Source organism: Herpailurus yagouaroundi, unplaced genomic scaffold (assembly GCF_014898765.1).
Source record: "Herpailurus yagouaroundi ecotype Mexico unplaced genomic scaffold, PumYag 28, whole genome shotgun sequence".
Lineage (NCBI taxonomy): Eukaryota > Metazoa > Chordata > Mammalia > Carnivora > Felidae > Herpailurus > Herpailurus yagouaroundi.
In genome coordinates this window covers 13,609,135-13,628,660 of record NW_024412376.1, presented here as the reverse complement: position 1 = coordinate 13,628,660, position 19,526 = coordinate 13,609,135, and the positions used below count along the sequence as shown (strand labels likewise).

The 19,526-nt window shown below is 42.8% G+C and overlaps 1 protein-coding gene across 1 annotated transcript in view; it reads left to right on the top strand.

Moving 5' to 3' along the window:
* Positions 1-672: 672 nt before the first annotated feature.
* Positions 673-19,526, top strand: part of RP1L1 (RP1 like 1) — a 50,853-nt gene continuing 31,999 nt past the window's right edge. Inside the window, 1 exon segment of the mRNA XM_040469757.1 lies at positions 673-892. The gene's annotated coding sequence lies outside the window, so the exon portion shown is untranslated.

Here is a 19,526-nt window from a genome sequence, read left to right as displayed (position 1 = left end):
GAAGGGAGGGAGGGAGGGAGGGAGGGAGGGAGAGAGAGAGAGAGAGAGAGAGAGAGAGGGTTTGATAATTCCAGGCTTCAAAATTTCACCAGAAGTGTTGTCAATGTAAAGCCAAAATGATCACTTCAGTCTAAAATGAGTAAGTAGGGTCTTACAAGGGGGAAACTGGTTATTCAGCATTGGTACAGAAAACAGCTGATGGATATGTGTACTTGTCAGATTGTTCTTTTAGGACTTCATACACCGAATTCCTATGTCTTGCAATGACATCATATTTCCTTTTCTGATTTATTCAGGGAGATGGGAATCAGCTAACCATTTCTCCCCTGGTGTTTCTAGCTCAGTACTTGTGTTTCCATGGAGCACCCCCTGTCCGCACGGGCTGCTCATGGCCTACCCAAGCAGCTGGAATCAGGTGGGAGCCCCTGGTGCTTGGAGGGCTTCCCTGAAAGCCCATGGGGGCTGTATTTAACAGTCTTGAAGAGTGCAGCCTTGGGCAGAGGGCCAGGAACAATCTGTGTAACCCACTAAGCTAATTATTCTCTCTGCAGATGGTGTCCTCTACTAATCCTCTCTCAGTTCGTCATAATCCAGTTCTGTTCTGAGGAGAGCTGCTGGGTGTCTGGCTTTCATGTAAAAGGACTGTCTGCTTAAGCAGAGGAGGTAGGTCACCTGCTCTGTGGGGCTGGGGCTCTGGGCTCTTAAGACAAGGAGAGCAGCCGCAAGGGCTGTCCAGAAGAAGGCCACTAGTCCTGTGGCCCCGGGAGGCTGAATCAGCTTCAGAGAGAGGGGCAAGCATCCACAGTGGTCTGACTTTCCTCCACTGGCCACTTCCCTGGGGTCTCAGAGGGCTCAGAGGAGCCGGCCATGCTCTTTTGCTCTGCAGAGGATGGTGAGTCTTTTTGAGTCTCAGTAGGCCTGTGTCTCTTAGGGTCAGCCGCCCCAGGGGTAGAGTATCTTGGCTCTGGGAAGTCACAGCCAAGAAGGAGGTGTTTCAGCCTGAGACTCTGGGAGGGACGTCTTGAGCAGGATGCATGTGGTGATGCAAGATTGGTTCTCTTCCCCCAGCTTGCTGGGCTGTTTGGTGGTAGGTCATGTTTAAACACGGTGCTGCTAAGATTCAGGTTCCTGCTCGTTAATTTACAGGATGTTAATATTATATAGCCTGTCTGGTTCTCCCACCTGCACCGAGGGGGTGAACAATGCAGTCACTGGAGCCAGAGAGGGAGAAATCCCTCCTGAGGACCCCCCTCAGTCTCTTAGGGTGGAAGGGAGCTGCCCCTCCACTCCTACAGGGTGAGTATGGCCCACGGTGGGGTGGTTCAGGGGCCATGTTTGCTTCTCAGAGGATCAAGACTTCAAGAGAAGGCTATAAAGAGCCAGGGCGAATATAGAGATTGGCAGGAAAAAGGGTCAGGAGTCCCTAGGAATTACATTATTGAATTTCCTCTACTGGCTTCAGGGTTAGCATCGTTGCACCCATTCCTACAGAAGAAAATGGGGCATGGAGATGTTAAATTATGGAAGCACCACTAAGTCAAACCCAGGTCTGCCTCAAACCTCTTTCCTCCTTGTTGCTCTTTTTAGTCATCCCTGGTTGAAGCAAATGCCATCCTCCTGTCCCAGGTTTAATGACAAAAAGACTGAGACTTGGGGTAACTGGGTGATTTGCAGAGGGCACACAGCCAGTGAGGGCAGACTCTCAGCCAAGTCCAGCATGACTGACACTAATTATCTCTGTGCTTCAGTTCTGCACCTTCCCATTGGGCTCCACCCCACTGCAGACTCATCCTGTACTTGGAGAGGAGGAGGTCCACTCCATAGTGATGGGCAAGGGGGCATGAGCCACTGCCTTCTGGCAGTGTAACCATGAAGGAGGCCCGGGAGGGCATCTGGTTCCTTCCCACAGCCCAGAAGTACACCTCAGACAGTGAGAATATCCTCTGCTCTGGGAAATTTCTAGAGAAGTATAACCTGCATTATTCTTTGTTTATGCTCTTAGATATGTAAACATCATCCAGAAATCCTTTTATTATGGTGGTCTCAGACAGGTCTGCTTTCCTTATCTAAGCTGGGGGAAATAGGAGAGCTGGTTGCCATTTTCAGCACCAACGTGCTTAAACGTATGTTTGTGTATATGTGTGTGGGTATGCATGTCTATATGTGTGTGTCTGTGTGTGTTCATGCCTGTAATGTGTGTGTATGTGACTGGGTGTTTGTGTGTTTGTGCATGTGTATGCACATAGGTTTGTGTGTGTGTGTGTGTGTGTGTGTGTGTGTGTGTGTGTGTGCATATGCATGTGTGTGTGTGCTGATGCAGGGGACCTGGTTTTGCTGAGAGACCAATGGACTAGTGGTCACAACGCCTAGACCTGCTGACTGCATGGTACCCCTGCTCTCTAGGCTTTGGTGTTCTAGGTGGAAAGCTAGCAGGATGGAGTCAAGGAGCCATATCTTCTTTCCAGTGCAATAGCCTATGCATGCAGTGTTCAGCAGCTTTCTCAGCTCCAAGTTAAATAACCCCAGTCCCCATAACCTTTCCCTGTAAAGCACATTTTCCAATCCTTTAATCATCTTGGTTATTTTCCTCTGAACTCCCTCCAAGATACCTATGTCATTGGATAAGTATGTCGTATAAATTAGTCGGTAAATCAATCTGTCAACAATATCTCTTGAGCAACCACCCTGTGGTTTGCAGGAGGTGCTGGGCTGATACAATCCAATCACACAGGAACAGAAAGATTTTTTTCACTGTTGCTCAGACCAAGGGTTCATTTGTCCAGCAGTGGCCTGAGGCATAGTAGACATGCTGGGAAGATATTGTTCCTTCCAATACCATCATCTCCAGAAGCTCAGGGCTGTGCCTCAACAGCAGTATCTGAGAATGTTTTCAGTAAACACTTAAGGGCACCTGTTCTGTTCTGAGCCCTGTGCTAGGCAATTTGAGGGTTATAAAAATGAGCGTGATGCTCCCTGACCACCTGCACAGAGTACAGAGTAGGGTGGATTCAGAAGCAAAGAGGGGTAAGTGGGTCCTGAGGACCTAGCCAATCTCTCAGCTGCAGATAGGACATTGGTGCTCAATGTGGGCTGCTTTGAAAGCTTTTCTCCCAGATGCAGCATAATCAACAATAAAGCGAAATAGCCAAAATATTTCAGAGTTTGGAGGAAACCAGGCTTTTATCTGAACAATGATTTCACTCCTCATTAACTGGGTGAACCTTGGGCGAGTTAGTTAAGTTCCTGAGTCTCAGGTACTTTACATGGCAGGGTGATACCTACCAAGAGGGATTGTTTGAGATGAGACAACATCACATTTGTCAAATGTCTGGTACATAGTAGGTGATTGATATTATAGTCTGCCTTCACCTCACCAGCTCATTAAGGATCAGTTTCTGCAGTCTTCAGTTCCTTTGGTTGGATCTTGGCCATCCCACTAGTTGGGGTTTTAAGTTCTATGAGTTGATCATGTGAGGTATACAGTATACAACAGTATCATCTTTGCTTATTGATCCTAAAATAATTTTCTTCAAGGTTGAAGGGCAATATTTTACTTATAGTATAGCATATGCTTCATGATTTTATAGTCTGAGATCAACTGTGATCTTAGCTTTTATCTTTATGGTTGGAGTCCATATTCTTTTTTCAGTTTAGCCTTGACTTTTTGTATTAGAAAGAACACTTGGCCCTTGACCAAGACCCTGAAGGATAACTTTGGACAGGTCACTGAAGAGACAGCTGTAGTACAAAGCAAACACTTCTCAAATATAAGTGTGCACCAAAATCATCTAGAGGTCTTTGTAAACAAACACAGATTGCTGAGCTCCATTCCAGAGTTTCTGATACAGTGAGTCTGGGTGGAACCTGATAATTTGCATTTCTAAGACATTCACTGGTGATGCTGACTCTGTGGGTCCAGGGCCTGCACTGTGAGAGTCACTGATGTAGGAAGAACAGCTTTGGACCTTAGCGGAGCTTGGCCAAGTTGACCCTTCTGAGCCCGTTTCTTTATTTACAAACCTCTACCTTACAGATTCGATTTAAAGGTAATAATTAGAGAAATTATGATGAGCAAAGAACTGCATAAAGCTATAAAACACAATGTAACTATTAATAGTTTAATATTCCACATCAGCTTTAGCTTACTCACTTATAAAATGAAGATAATAATAGTAATTTTTATAACAATTAAGTGAGATGACCAATATAAAAGCAATTTATGAAATATAAAGAACTACGGAATTTGGTTCTTATAATTTCCCTAAGCCTCAGATTCCTCATCCATAATATGACAAGGTGCTCAGTGAGTTTATTTTATGTGCCAAGTCATGCGGTAGCTCATTATTCTACATGTGGATAATGCAGGTTTGTAGTTAATACCCTGCTGATGCTGCCTTGTGTCCTGTTGGATCCTTTGGTCAAAGCTCCATGTTGGGCCACTGTTGTGTTAGGATGCTTTTGGCTAAAAGAAACGGAATTCCCAGCTAAAAGTGTTTTTAGGTTAAGGATTTTGTTGCCCAGAGGCAGAGTGATTTCATGGTTGATTAATTCAATGGCTTGACCAAGTTAAGACTCTAGAATTCTTTTGGCTTTGTCCTCATGGTCACATTTGGCTGTAGAAGTGCCAAAACTCACATCCACAAACAACAATCAAAAGCATGAAGAGACGAATCCCTGACTTGTATTCTTTTTAATGTATATTAAAAAAAACCTTTTTAGAAGCCTCTTATTGGCCAGGGTGATATCACATGTCCTTTGATAAGGGAAATGGAATTACATGATTAGTTTAGACTAGTCAAATATTCAACCTCTGTGGCTGGAAGAGATTCATGAAACATGTGGTCAACCCAATCAGGCCTCTGTCAGCAAGTGAGAAAGTCAGCAAATGTGAAAGAGGAGGTGACCAGCAGTGTCCCTTTCCAATCAGAGTCATGTCCATAAGGCTTTACTTGCACACCTCCCCACAGCATTATGAGATTTTCCTGTACCTGGGGCACAGCTAGGAAGGCCCCTCATCAGAATATCAAAAAGAAGTTTAAACAGGTATTTGCCATCCTTCATAAGAGAAACGGAGCTCTCCGGGAGTCAGGGGAGCAATCCATCCCACTTTCCCACCAGGGAGGTTACTGATCTATAAGGACAGACTCAGTGGCCACAGAGTCTTTCCCAGGCAAAGTTCTTGACCCTGAGAATTCACAAATCAGCACTGCAGCGTTACTACTGTGTGTGTGTTTCCTCCTGAATCTAGCATAGTGCCAGTACCTAGAGCATGTGCCTGACAGACACCTAAGTGCTTAAGAAAGATACTCTAGCTGCCACAATTAAAGTAGTTTGGTCAGCAATCAGGTTTGGGGAAAGTGAAGGCTTTCATAGTGGAATAGATTTTGCTAGCATTCTAAGACAGTCATGTCTGTGGAATTTTAAAATCTCATTCTTCTTCCTCTGTAAGAGCTATGTCAACCCATTGGAGTAGTGAATACAAGGGTTTTCTGAGGGAAGGGAAGCCCCCCCCCACCCCAACAGGTTTCTGTTTTAAGGAACAGACTCCTATCTAGGCTCAGGGATGGCCAACAGCTCTGAAAGGAAACAAATCCTGGATGGGAGCGGTTGGCCACAGCCTTCACTGCCCTCGCTCCTTCTGACCATGGGGTGGATGCTCTTGCTCCTGAAGCTCCCTACTTAACCCTTAGTAAGTGACATAGGAAAGCTGTGAGGTTGAGATCCCCAGGGGTGTCTCTAGGGGAGATATGTGCAGAGTTGAGGAAGATAAACACTGAGAAGGTGGAAGATTGTGTCCAGTTCCCCTGTGTGTGTAGTGTCTGTCCATGCTCAGCAAAAATGATTTCTCTAAATGAGATCCTACCTGGAGCTCTAGCACAAGAGTCAGATGGATCTTATTGCTTTTCTGCTTTGAGGGTCTCATTTTACTGGCAAAGACATGGAGGTCACTTCAAATAAGACAAAGAACCCAGGGCTTTGGACATCAGGGTCCATGCCTGTTACACCATTCTTTGTGATTTGTTTTAAAATTTTGGAGATGTGTATCAGATCCATGCAGGAGCAGGATGGTGTGGCTACTAGATTTCAGAACTGTGGTTCTCAAATCTATTTGTTGTAAAACTGCCCAAGGCATTTAAAAAACATGGCTCCTCTAGGAGGAGGCCTGGAAGCCTACATTGAAAAGCAATTAATGACAAGGGTTGGTGAGGATGTGGAGAAACTGGAATTCTTGTGCACTGTTGGTGGGAATGCAAAATGGTGCAGCCACTATGGAAAACAGCATGGCGGTCGCTCAAAAAATTAAACATAATATCAACATACGATCCAGCAATTCCACCTCTGGGTACATACGCCAAATAATTGAAAGCAGAGTCTTGAACAGCTTTTTGTACACTCATGTTTAAAGCAGCAGCATCCACTATACCCAAAAGATGGAAGCAACTCAAGTATCTATCAATGGATGAGTGCATAAAGAAAATGCAGTATACATATACATACAAGGATATTATGACACCTGCTACAACATGGATGAACTTGAGGATGTTGTGCTAAGTGAAATAAGCCACCCATAAAAAAGACAAATACTATATGAATTCACTTATATTAGATTCCTAGAGGAATCAAATTCACAGAAACAAAAAAGGTGGTTCTATCAGAAATGGTAGAGAGGTGGTTTCCAGGGGCTAGGGAAAGGGGGAATGGGGAGTTAGTATTTAATGGGGACAGAATTTTGGTTTTGAAAGATGAAGAGATCTGTGAGTGGATGATGGTGATGACCACTCAACAATATGAATATACTTTATACTTTATACTTTATATAGTTTATGGAACTATACACTTAAAATGGTTAAGACGGTACCTTTTGTGTTATGTGTACTTTACCACAATTGAAAAAAAAAAAACTGATAGCAGCAACAACAATGAAAATATGCTCTCAGCTGCCACAGATTGGGTTCATTGGGAAGCAGAATCTGAGAGGCAGTCTAGGGTACTGAGGTTTATTGGGAGGTGCCCTTAGAGGGAAGAAATAGGACTGGCAGAGGCAGAAGTGGGTTGCCATGGAGTCTTGGTGGAGACTCAACCAATTTTGCAGGAAGTTCTGAAAGTAGACAGCTCTTGACTGCTTCCTTGACTAGGGGCAAGATGACCAGGACTTTATGGCTGGGCTTGCACAGATGCATCATTGGAGGTACACTACCTTGCAAGAAATGTAGCCCAGGGCCAAGCTGCCTTCTGCTGAAGCAGTACCTAAGGGGGCTAACCACTGACGGCTGTCATTTGAGAAGAATAGGTGCAAAGTGCCTAAAAGCATACATACCATAATAGGCTTCAACACCCATTTTTAAATTTTCATTGCAACCTTCCTAGCACTTTCTGAGGAAAGCATGTCTCCTTGTTTTGTATGTAAGGCATTGAGCAGTTAAGTCACTTGCCTAGCCACATAGCTGGTAAGTAGCTGAGCTGGTTTAGAACTCCAACTTCCTGTCTACGTCCAAGGCTCTGTCCACACCTGCCACCTGTAGATGCAGGTAACAGAGGCTCCACCTTGAGCCCTGGACATTAGAGGGGATGGCCCTGGCCCATCTCCATTGACACTCCTTCCTAGGGGATGAGGAGTCCAGAGACACCAGGGGATGTGCCCCACCCGGAGTGCATACTGGGGACTCAGGATTCCTTGGAAATTTCTAGAGCCTGCATTGCCTCTTCTCTGGGTCCATGCTCCCAAGGCTCCTAGTAAGGTATGCAAAATCCTTACTAGGTTAATAAATGAAAGACAATATCTTAACACAGCACACACAGGGAAGATACTTAGCCATTCAGAAAACCAGTACTGGTGTCCATGCTTCTGGGTTCAAACCCCAGCTTCCCTCCACAGCTTCTGCCTGTCTCTATGTATTTAAATCTCTTTATGTATTTATGTATTTAAACTTCTCCATTTTCCCACCACAAAATGGAGATGATAGTGGTGGGTCCCACATGTTGTGTGGGGATCAGACTGTCAGGGAAAGTGTAACATAAACAGGTGCTAGTGTTATGAGATCCTCATTACAGCAGGCTCTCCTAGTGACATTGCTGAGTCTGATGCACCCTCTGCTTCTCCTGACCCAGCCTGGTTCTCTCCTGTCTCCAGATGAGGCTCTAAGCTCCGAGGTGCAGGATGTCTCCTGTCATGCTCTCTGGGGTGGCCTCAATGCCCAGCCTGGGGTGTAGTCTGTATCTGCTGAATGACAGAATGAAGATGGGGCAGGGTGGCCAACAGGGTATTGAAGGAATCCAGGCTTTATGAGTGAGACAAAATGCAAGCTGGAAGGAGGAGAAAGCCCACATCAGCAGTTGCCTTTTGGGTTCACAGTATGGAATCTTGCACTGGTGACCAATAATGAATGTGTCCTCCACCTGGCCTGGTAGTGACATGGGAGTTGCACTCCCTCGAACAGTGGGAAACAGCCTGTGGGTTATGTTTCTGAGTACTTCCAGAGCCCATAGTTTTATAGTTGGGAACATGGAGACCCAGTCAGCAGAGGCTGAAGGCTCAAGGGCACATGACTGCTTCCCTTCCTGGAGGCTTTCTTTCCTGGCAGGATGTGCCCATCCCAGAATGTGTTAGCAGTGATTCTCTAACCTGGCTGTGCTTCAGAATCACCTAGAATGATGGCTCATACCAATTCCCACTCTCAAAGGTTTGGATTCAGTTCTAGGAAGTGATGTTTGGAAAATCTGGGACTTCAACCAAACCCTCTGGTGGTTTGGATGATTTGGTGTTGAAGACTGAGGTTTGGGAACCACTGGTTTGGAGAAGATCTTTACAGAAATTAATTTAAGATTTTATTTCTTCTATTTGTGTATGTCTTCATTCCCACAATAATTTAAGACATTATAGAAATCCAAGAGATCCAGGGGTGCTTGGGTGGCTCAGTTGATTAAGTGTCTGACTTGGGCTCAGGTCATGATCTCCCAGTTTGTGGGTTTGAGCCCCGTGTCAGGCTCTGTGCTGACAGCTCAGAGCCTGAAGCCTGCTTCAGATTGTGTGTCTCCTTCTCTCTCTGTCCCTCCCTTGCTTGCACTCTCTTACTCTCTCTCTCCCTCTCTGAAAAATAAACAAACACTAAAAAAATGAAAAAAAAAAAAGAAATCCAAGAGATCCAATGTTAAAATAAATGGTCATTAATATAAAAATCAGTCAAATGGGTTGTTAGTGTTGTATAAGCTAAATAACTACTCAGCTGACTTTTTCATCTTTTATTAGCAATAACATGTATTTACTCAGAGTTGGAGAGAAGTGGTTCTCATTCCTGGCTATATGTTAGAGTCCCACAGGAACCACTAGAAAGTGCCAGTTTGGTAGAGATCTCTGAGGTTGGGTTCTAGGTAGATTATTACATGTAACCAGGTTTGAGAACTCCAGCTACGGCATTGCCAGAGCTCCCACTACTCACCAGCTTCATGGCATCCTCAGGGCAAGCCTACAAAACAGGAAGGGATTTTGTTTTTATTTTATTAATGAAAAAGGATGAATAGGCTGAGGCCCAGACTGGTGAATGAACCAGCCAGAAGCTAGAGAGGGAGAGGTGGTCTTTGTTTATAGATGCTATTAGCTCACCTTGACCCAGTCAACTCTTAGTTGTTACATTTTTCTGTTTAGTTGAGAGCAGGGGTGAATCAGACCTGTGTGACCTTGTGTGCCTTTCAAAGAGCAGAGGGTGGCACAGGGATGTTCTGCTATGGGCTGCTTTTCTTTGGAAGCTACAATTCAGGAGAGCCACTGGCTTCTTGTAGAGTCATAGACTTTCAGGATGGACAATGTCTTTAAGGGCCAACTTGTCCAGCCTCCTCATTTTTTGGAGAAGAAATCAGAAGTCCAGAGATATGGTGTGAAATCTCTGAGTCCTCATTATCCCAGTGAGACAGCATCTCAGTCACCTGGTCCAAGTCCTGAGCAGTGCAGTTTCCTAGACCTTGAATAGACCTTGGGTCTTCGTGGAGAAGAAGGTCAAGGAGCAGAGCATAAGCTTTCCCAGAGGGCAGAATTGGGCTGGATGCTCTTAGGACCCCACATGACCTTCTCACATCCCAAACTTATCCCTGGCAACATGCCCCCTTGTTGACAGATGCTGGAAGTTTCTGCTACCCTTTCTGATCATCTCCCAATCTCCTCCCACCCACCCTTGGCCACATTTGCCAGAATGACAGACTCTATAGAGTTTTATTGCTCTGGTTTTGTAAATCAGTTTCTTGTAACATACCAGTTGCTTCCATTCTCTGAATTTCCATGACTCCATCAACATGTTTCGGGAGCTGGGTGCTTTGTCACCTACCACCACCTGCCCAGGTGAGAAGTAGCCAGCAAGCCCCCAGGCGAGAAAGGAGTGTTTTTCCAGCACTCACATTAGGTTCTTGGCTGAACCAGGATCTTCTCTTTCCTTATGCAGGGATTACTGGATAACATTCCAGCTTTTTCCAGACTCTTTGTTACCTTACTACCTGGCAAAAGAGACAGATGGAAAGACACTCTTCCCCTCTGCCCAATATACTAATCTAAATGCTTTCCCTTCCTGAGAAGCCAAGAATGTGTCTCTCATCACTGATCCTCGGGTCTTTGGGGAGCCCATAGCAGACTACCCATCATCCTATGGCAGAAGCCAGATTAGGAACCATCAGAAGAGTGGAAGAACTAACATCCAGCACCTACAGGGTGCCAGGCATTTTCAAACTTATGCTTTCATGTAGAACTTGGGGTAATTTTTTTTTTCAGACGAGGAAACTGGGGCTTGGGCTACTAGTTAATTTAGCCAAAATTACATAAATAACTAGTAAGTGGGGAAAACAACCAAAATTTAACTGTACCCATGTAACCATAAGCTTCACTGTGTCTTGCTTGAAGCTCTGCATTAAAAAAGAGAAATAGAATGTCTGTGACATTCCTCTTCAAAAATATTTTTGTAATTTTTAAAAGTTGATCATGGTTTGGCTAGAGTAGATGTTCTCCTGCTTGTGCTTCCTTAGAGCACCCTGCATTCTTCTTATCTTTCCCTTAAGTTACTAAGCATTTAATTTAGGGGACCCTGGGCACATAGACAATTCTTTTATAACCAAAATATACTTGAGCTGCCTGTTGGCATTTTGCAGCATACTGGTAGAATCAGAGAAACTCATTCTGATATTTAAAAAAATTTTTTTCCAAAGCCAATTATTTACTAAAACCTCCCTAAGAAGCCCCAAGGGGTCATTTCATAGCAAAATATCCAACAGATCTTCACCTATCCTCCCCTCCCTCCTGATTTTTTCTAGTTTTCCCTGCAAATTTTTTCCCTCTTGATTTTAGCCAGTACTACTCTCCATTTTTCTCTTACTTTTAACTACCCAATTATTTTTGTTTTTCTTAAGTTTCTTGAGAGTTTTCTAACGTAAATGAATCAAAGCCATCTCTGGTTTTTCAATTCTGCAGACTTCCTCTTGCTCCTTAAGCACAACTAAGCCCCAAGCCAAGTCACCATTCCTCTGTGTGGGGACGGGAATGTTTGGGACTGGACAGGGGGAGGTGAGGCACTGAGAGATGTGGTAAATTGTATGGTGCACTAAGTAAGATTACATTTGACTGCAGGTATGCTCACTTCGGTAGCACATATATATTTGACTGCAAATGATGGAAAATCAAGTTTCAGTGGCTTAATTGAAAAACTCAGAGGCAGTCCAGGGCTGGTATGGTAGTTCCGTGGCCATTGGCATGTAGGCTCCTTCTATCTCTTATCTTTAGTATTAGATTCCATCACGATGACAAAATGGTGCCTGTAGTCATTGTGTACATGTTCCAGGCATCTGGAAGGAGAAGGGAGTGAGGGGGAAAATGTTTTAGCACCCTTGAGAGAGATTTCTTAGAAACTCCTCCAAATGATTTCTGCATAAAACTCATTGGTCATCCTGGGGTGCCTGGGTGGCTCAGTCAGTTAAGCTTCTGACTGGCTCAGGTCATGATCTCACGAGCCCCATGCTGGGCTCTGTGCTGACAGCTCAGAGCCTGGAGCCTGCTTCAAATTCTGTGTTTCCCTCTCTCTGACCCTCCCCTGTTCACATTCTTTCTCTCTCAAAAATAAATAAACATTAAAAAAAACCCTCATTGGTTATCCCCACCTGAAAAAAGAATTTAGGAAATGTCATTTTATTAATTAGATATATTGCAGCCTCCAATATTTAGGATTTTGTGAGTAAGAAGAAAGGGAGAGTGGGTATTAACAATCTTTGCCACACATGGTAAAAATTTTGATCACTCTCTCTCTTGGGACTTTTAAAAACTCTTCAAAATATTAAGTCTTTTATTTTGAGGTAATTGTAGTTTTATATGCAGGTGTAAGAAATAATACAGAGAGATCTATAGTCTTTACTCAATTTTCCCCAATGGTAACATCTCATCAGACTACAGTACAATATCACAGCCAAGATATTGACATTGATATAGTCAAGATATAGACATATCCTGCACCACAAAGAATCTTCATTTTGCCTTTTTATAGCCACACCCACTTCCCTTCTTAACTCTGGCAACCATTCCTCTGTTCTCCATTTCTATAATTTTGCCATTTCAAGAAAGGAAGATGAATGGAGTCAGAATATGCAACATTTTGCCTCACAATTTGTGGTGTGCATCAATAATGGTTTGTTCCCTTTTCATTGCTTGAGTAGTATTCTGTGGGATAGATGTACCACCAGTCTGTTTAAGCATTCATTCATTGAAGGACACCTGAGTTGTTTCCAGCCTCTGGCTATTACAAATAAAGCTGCTATGAACACTTATGTAAAGGCTTTTGCGTGAACCTATGTTTTCATTTCCCTGGAATAAATGCCCAAGAGTGCAATTCCCGGGTCTTATGGTAGCTGCTTGTTTAGTTTTATAAGTAGCTGCCAAACTGTTTTCCAAAGTGGCTGCAATATTTTACATTCCCATCAGCAATGTGGGCATATAAAATTTTAGTCATTCTGATAGGTAGGTAAAGATTTCTCATGGCTAATGGTGTTGAACGTCTTTTCACATGCTCATTTGCAATACATATTTCCTCTTTGGTGGAGTTTCTGCTCATGTCTTTTACCCAATTCCTAATCAGATTCTTTGTTCCCTTATGAGTCTTGAGGTTTCTTTATATATTCTAGATAACAGTTCTTTGTTGGACATGTAGTTTGCAAGTATTTTCTCCCATTCTGTAGTTTGTCTTTTCATCTACTTAATGAGGTCTTTTGCAGAACTGAAGTTTTAGATTTTGATAAAGTTAAATTTAATCAATTTTTCTTTTTCTGGATCATGTGTTTGAGTCTAAGAAATTTTACCTAGATCCTAAAGATTTCCTTCTATTTTTTCTAAAAGCTTTATTATTTTATATTTTACATTAAAGTCTGTGATTTTGAGTTAATTTTTGTATAAGACATGAGGGTTAGGTTGAGATTAATTTCCTTCCTTCCTTCCTTCCTTCCTTCCTTCCTTCCTTCCTTCCTTCCTTTAGAATGCCCAATTGCTCTGGGACTGTTTACTGAAAAAACTATTCTTTCTCATTTTGCATTTTTGTCAAAAACTAGTTGGAGATCTTTGTGTGGGTCTATTTGAGAGTTCTCTATTCTATTCCATTCATCTATGTGTCTATCCCTCCACCAATAACTTTTGGGGCTTTTAAAATAAAATTAATTTTTTTCCACTAAAAATAATGTATTACATGATAGAATATTGAAAATATACAAAGCCAGTTTTTTTTTAATTACATGTAGGTACCATCACCTAAGAAAAATTAGAAAAATTTGGAGTACTTTCTTTCCATGTAATTTAAAAATATTTTTATTTTTGTTCTCCTTTTTATATCATGCATTAGTGTGGATAGGCTAGGTTAGGCTGCATTGACAAATAACTCCCAAATCTCAGTGGCTTAGTCCAATGGAGGTTTATTTCTCACCTACACAGGCAACCCTCTGGGGCTATTGTCATTTAAGTGGTGACTAAGGGGTCCAAGCTGTTTTAATTGGCTCTACTGTTCCAACTTGAGGCCTCCATATCTGTTCACATTTCATTGGAAAGAGCTGGTCACATAGCCCATCTGACTGCAAAGGACAAAGTGTGGTCATATACTCAGGAAGGAGGAATATGACATAGGATTTGTTGAGCCATGGCATTGCATCTGCTCCATATCATATGAAAAATGTTGTATTTTATTTTATAGTTAATATTGCAACAGTCTTTTTCTTGTCTCTTATAAATTCTTTTAAAAAATTTTAGTGATTTAGAGCATAGAAAAAAATCTTGGTGTTACACAGAAGTAAAACTTTTGTTACTTGGAAAGTTGACTTATGCAAAATGGCTCATTTTCCAACTATTTGAGGTATATGAGACTTCACTGTTAAAAGAGTACCATTTCTGAAGTGAAAGGAACAGGGTTAAGCAGTTCAAATCATGCAGCTTTCCTGGGCCAGCCTGTCAACCTCACTCCAAAATCTTCCAGTTTCCGTAGTTTCTTTCCTATGACTGGTGTCATTCCAAGGAAGTTTTATTTTTTGTTTTGTTTTAAGTAGATTAAAGTAGAATCAAAAGACAAACAACAACAACCAAAACTGACTATTCAGGATTTAGAACCCTGTAATAAATATATGCCATACAACATTCTACCAACACCATCCTTTAAAAAGAGGGAAATGCCACAGGGTTTTGTTGTTTTTCTTTCTTTTTTTTTTTTTTTTTTTGCCCATGCTGTTCCTTCTACTTGAAATGCTTTTCATCTATCTTTACCAAATTAACTGTCATTCATCTTTTAATACTTTTAAAAGTTTATTTATTTATTTTGAGGGAGGTGGGGGCAGGAGAGAGAGAGAGGGAGAATCCCAAGCAGGCTCTGCAATGTCAGCACAGAGCCTGATGTGGGGCTCTATCTCACAAACTGTGAGATCATGACCTGACCCGAAATCAAGAATCGGACACTTAACCGACTAAGCCACCCAGGCATCCCCTTAAAAAAAAAAAAAAAAAATATATATATATATATATATATATATATGTATGTATACACACATATATATGTATGTGTATGTGTGTGTATATATACATATATATATATATATATATATATATATATATATATATATACTAAGTTTATTTTCATTCATTTCTTAGATTTGATTTGTTATGGGGTAGATACCTTGATGCCTTGGTACTCTAAGTACAGTTTGGCCACGTTTTCTCTACTGTCATGAAACTGAAAGGCTCATAATAAGATGCTCAAATAGCATGGTTTGTTAAATAAATTGAAAACATCATCAGGAAGCAAAGAGAAACAGGTAGGTCAGGTTGACACACTTAGAATTGTATTACCTGAATCGTGGATAATACAATGTCTATATGTCCTGTTTCTCTTTCTCTCCTGCTGCTGATGGGGTTACAAGGAGAAGAACTGAGGGTGAGTGAAGGGCCTTCAGCAGAGCTAATGTGTTGCTTGCTCTGTCAGAAAGCAGCAGCAAGAACACCTGGCCCCAGCTGCCCTGCTGGAGCTCCTCCATTAATCTGTTGAGTAGCTAATGGGTTTAATCTGTGTCCTTCTGTCTGGTGATCGCATTTATTTGCCTCAGCTCTAATCTCAATAATTCCCACTCTCAAATGACTTGAGTAGAAACTTTTATCTAATATTTTGAAAAAAATCAAGGGAAGGAATTATTTCATTTCTTCCTTCATTTTTTTATTTCCGTGTGAAACTGTCTTAAATTTCTGCTTAAGTTGCAGCATCCACGGGAAGTTCCTATCTCAACGCTTCTGTTTAAACTTTTATCATGAAGATGAACCAAACTGTTTTACTATTTGGTTAGACTTCAGTGAGAGTCACTAATGCCTACAAATAAGTGTAAATTTGAATGTGTGTTTAATTTGAATAGGTAAACTTAGCCAGTATTTTTGTGTTCACATGTGTAATTGACATAAGCCATACCTGAAACTAATGAAATATTACAAAGCAGGTGTTGTCCAATTGTTCTTTCCTGTTGTGGACTTAGGGGATATTATTCCCCAGGTCTGTGTCTGCTCTGGCCTCTGGTCACCAGCTCCAGGAGTGGGTGCCATTGCCTGCTCTTGCTGGAGAGGGGACCTGGCCCTGGGGCTGCAGACAGGAGGGTGGAGCCATCCTAAGAATTTTTTCCTTATCAGGAGGATACAGAGTCCTGAAAATCCCCCCACCCCCAGAGTTTGTATTTCCTTTTGGATCTCTGAGCATCTTTTGATCTTGAAACGAACCCATTTTTCCTCTCTCTCTTCCTATTTCCCCCCGTCTCTTTGCCCTCCTGTCTCAACCAACTTAGGGAAATAAGTGCCTATATGGGAGATAAGTTACCACAAATAACATCTACATTAACTCTTTCTTTGCAGGAAAGTTCAACTGAGCACATTATCTAGAGCATCTAGTATATTCTTAAGTGGGTCAACTGACTAAGGGGGAGTTCTTTGGGCTATATTTTTTACCGATATATTTATTCTTCTATTTAATACCAAAAAGACCCAGAAAAGTCTTGTGGTTCCTGCATAACATCACACACAGTAAATTTATCACCTCATTGAATCTATCACCTAACTAGCTTGATTTCAATATAGTAGATGAATACGGAAGGAAATACTGTGCTCTCCTCGGACTGTGAAAGGGGGCACAGTAACTCACCAGATGCTGTGATGAGCCCAGATGGTTGGGGAACGTGAACTGATGCCTTTAACTGTGTGAGCATTCAGTTTGAGTCCAGACTCAAACTGTTTTCTCCTTACCTGCTCCTTGGACCCTAAGCAGATCCCTCTCCTCTCTGGGCCCCTGATCTTTCACTCTAAATGCTTTCCAAGGATAACTGAGAGTGGGTGAAAGTGCTTTGTATGCCACAAAGAGCCTCCCTTAACAGGAACCTTTTGTCATGGCCCAAGGTCCTCAGGCTTGGAGCTGTTTCAGGGGAGCTGTGTGGACAGGCTGAGCCTTGCCCTGGACACTCCCACTCTGTCTGGGCGGCAGTCAACTTCCCAAAAAGCATCTATGCCCAGGCAGCCTGAGTGACAGCGAGGATAGGTTAGTTTTGACCTGCTGCGGGCATCAGGTCCAGCTCTGAATTACCTAATCCCAGCTAAAAGCATTTCTGATTGCTTGACCGCTGACCTCCTGCAGCTGGATTATCAGATGTGGCTTTGGGGAATAGGCTTGTTTATAATGCCAGAGACAAAAGGAGGAAACCCAGAGCAGTTAAAACAACAGTCCTTCCTGTTGCCTCAGTGCCTGTCATCCAAGGAGGTCATTATGAAGCAGGCTCCTTGGGGCTGGTGGGGCCCTGAGATGCAGTTCGAGGGGGAAGGGGAAGAAGAGAGGCTTTGACTGTGCAGGGCAGGTGTTGATGTCTCCATATTACGTAGGAGCAGTGACCAGGCTCAGATAGGTTAATTCATTAGTCCAAATTCAAGGCTTTACAGCTTCTAAAGAGTAGCACTGGGACTTTGAGGGGTTCTGGTTGACTGCAAACCTGCTTCTCTTCCCTTTGCCTCATGTTGCCATCTTCATACTGATAGACTTAACCTACCCCAAATGCCCCCAGTGCCCCTCTTCAAGGCCCTGACACAAGGCATCCTAGAGTTCTTGTTACAGACTCAGAAAGGGTGAGAACTGGAAGGACCCAAAAGCATCACTTAGTCCAAATAACCCATTTTACAGATGAGAAAACTGAGGCCCAGAGAGATGAAGCAACTCCTCCATGCCCACATAGCACTTAACACTGTGCCTGGCAGAGGACAGGTCATCCATAGGGAGTTGTTGATTAAATGATGGAATTAGTGGCAGAGCAGCACATGAGCCCAAGCCCCATCCCCATCTGGTTCTCAGTCTGTGCTGGCCTCTTCAAATGGAACTTTGTCCACAGGTCAATGCAGTGGCCTAACCTGGGGGGACTTCTGCTGCCTCCAAGCATTCCATCCATTGGCCTCCAGCTGTTCCTGACTCTCCACTCACTATTCATGCTTTTTAAGTAGCTAATATTTATTTTGAAGTAGTTCCAAACCTACTGAAAAGTTGCAGGAACAGTACAAAAAATTCCCAAATCCCCCATGATCCCTGTAGGCACCCTTACCAACTACTCTCTTAATCAATAGCTCTGTGCCAGGAGGGGAAGGGAAGAGCAGAGGAAATGGGAAGCTTTTAGTGTTGCTTATTTTATTTTATTTTATTATTTTATTTTTTCATTTATTTCAATACAAGTTGGTTAACATACAATGTAATATTGGTTTCAGGAGTAGAACCCAGTGATTTATCACTTACATATAACATCCAGTGTTCATTACAAGCGCCCTCCTTAATGCCCATCACCCATTTAGCCCATCCTCCCACCCCCCTCTCCTCCAGCAACTCTCAGTTTGTTCTCTGAATTTAAGAGTCTCTTGTTGTTTGTATCCCTCTCTGATTTTATCTAATTTTTCCTTCCCTTCCCCTATGTTCATCTTGGACATCTTAGTGTGTAAATCAAAGGGTTTTCCTTTGCCCAGTGAGAACATTGAAGAACCCTGTCCCAAAAGGTTACCTAGTCTTCTTTCTTGACAACACCAAGGATTTCATAGATATTCAATAGGTATTTGCAGAACAAAGGAATGAATTGGTCTCATAGAATAACATGAGTTTTATTAATTATGTTCCCTAGGACTTCCAAGAGAAAACAGAAAGTACATGAGGCATTGGGTATCTGGGGGTGGTTTGGGAGTAACAAGGCATGGTAGGGTGAACAAAACCCAGAGATTAACATGAGAGTATTCTGGGTGCCTAGAAGGGGCTCCTCTTGGAGGAGATAATAATCATGGGCTACTATGGATCAAGGGTCACTTGGAAAGCACATGGGTTTTTATCCCCTCACCAACTTGTACCCAGTGAAGTAAACTGACTTCCTCAAGGCTGAATATTCCATAGCAGAATTAGGATGAAGAATCAGTCTACTGACTCCCAAGCCTTTGCTTGTCTCCCTCCATTCCACAGTTCAACTTTTCTGTGCATTTATTATTATTAGCTCATGTTAATGTAGCCAAGAGAAGACAAAAAGCTCACAATTTACATATTTTTACTTATGCATGGCAGAAAAAGTGACTAAGAAGACTCAACAGTACCTAAGGCTTGGGTGGATGTATTCCTGAGGGAGGTGGGGCCCCTAATTCTGGGTGGTGAGGGTCCCAAGGAAACTGGAGAGGCCATGCCTATTAGTGTCCCTTGAGGAAGAGGAATCCTACTTGGGGGTTAGTGAATTCACAGGTGAAAGAGACATAATGCTTGGAGGTAGATTTGCTCTGCCAATAGATGGGGTGGGGCCCCCTGGCCAGGTGGGTCCTATGTAGGGACTTCAGTGACATTGATAGTAGTAGCAAATGTAGCAGCCACCACTGTGTCTATAGACTCAGTTCCTGTTGCGATGTCCCTCAATTATTTGGATGACCTCCTAGTTAAGCAAGAGCCCAGGGCCTGGGTACTCTTCTGCCAGCTTCCCTGCTAAACCCAGAGCCGCCTTCAGCTCCAGCA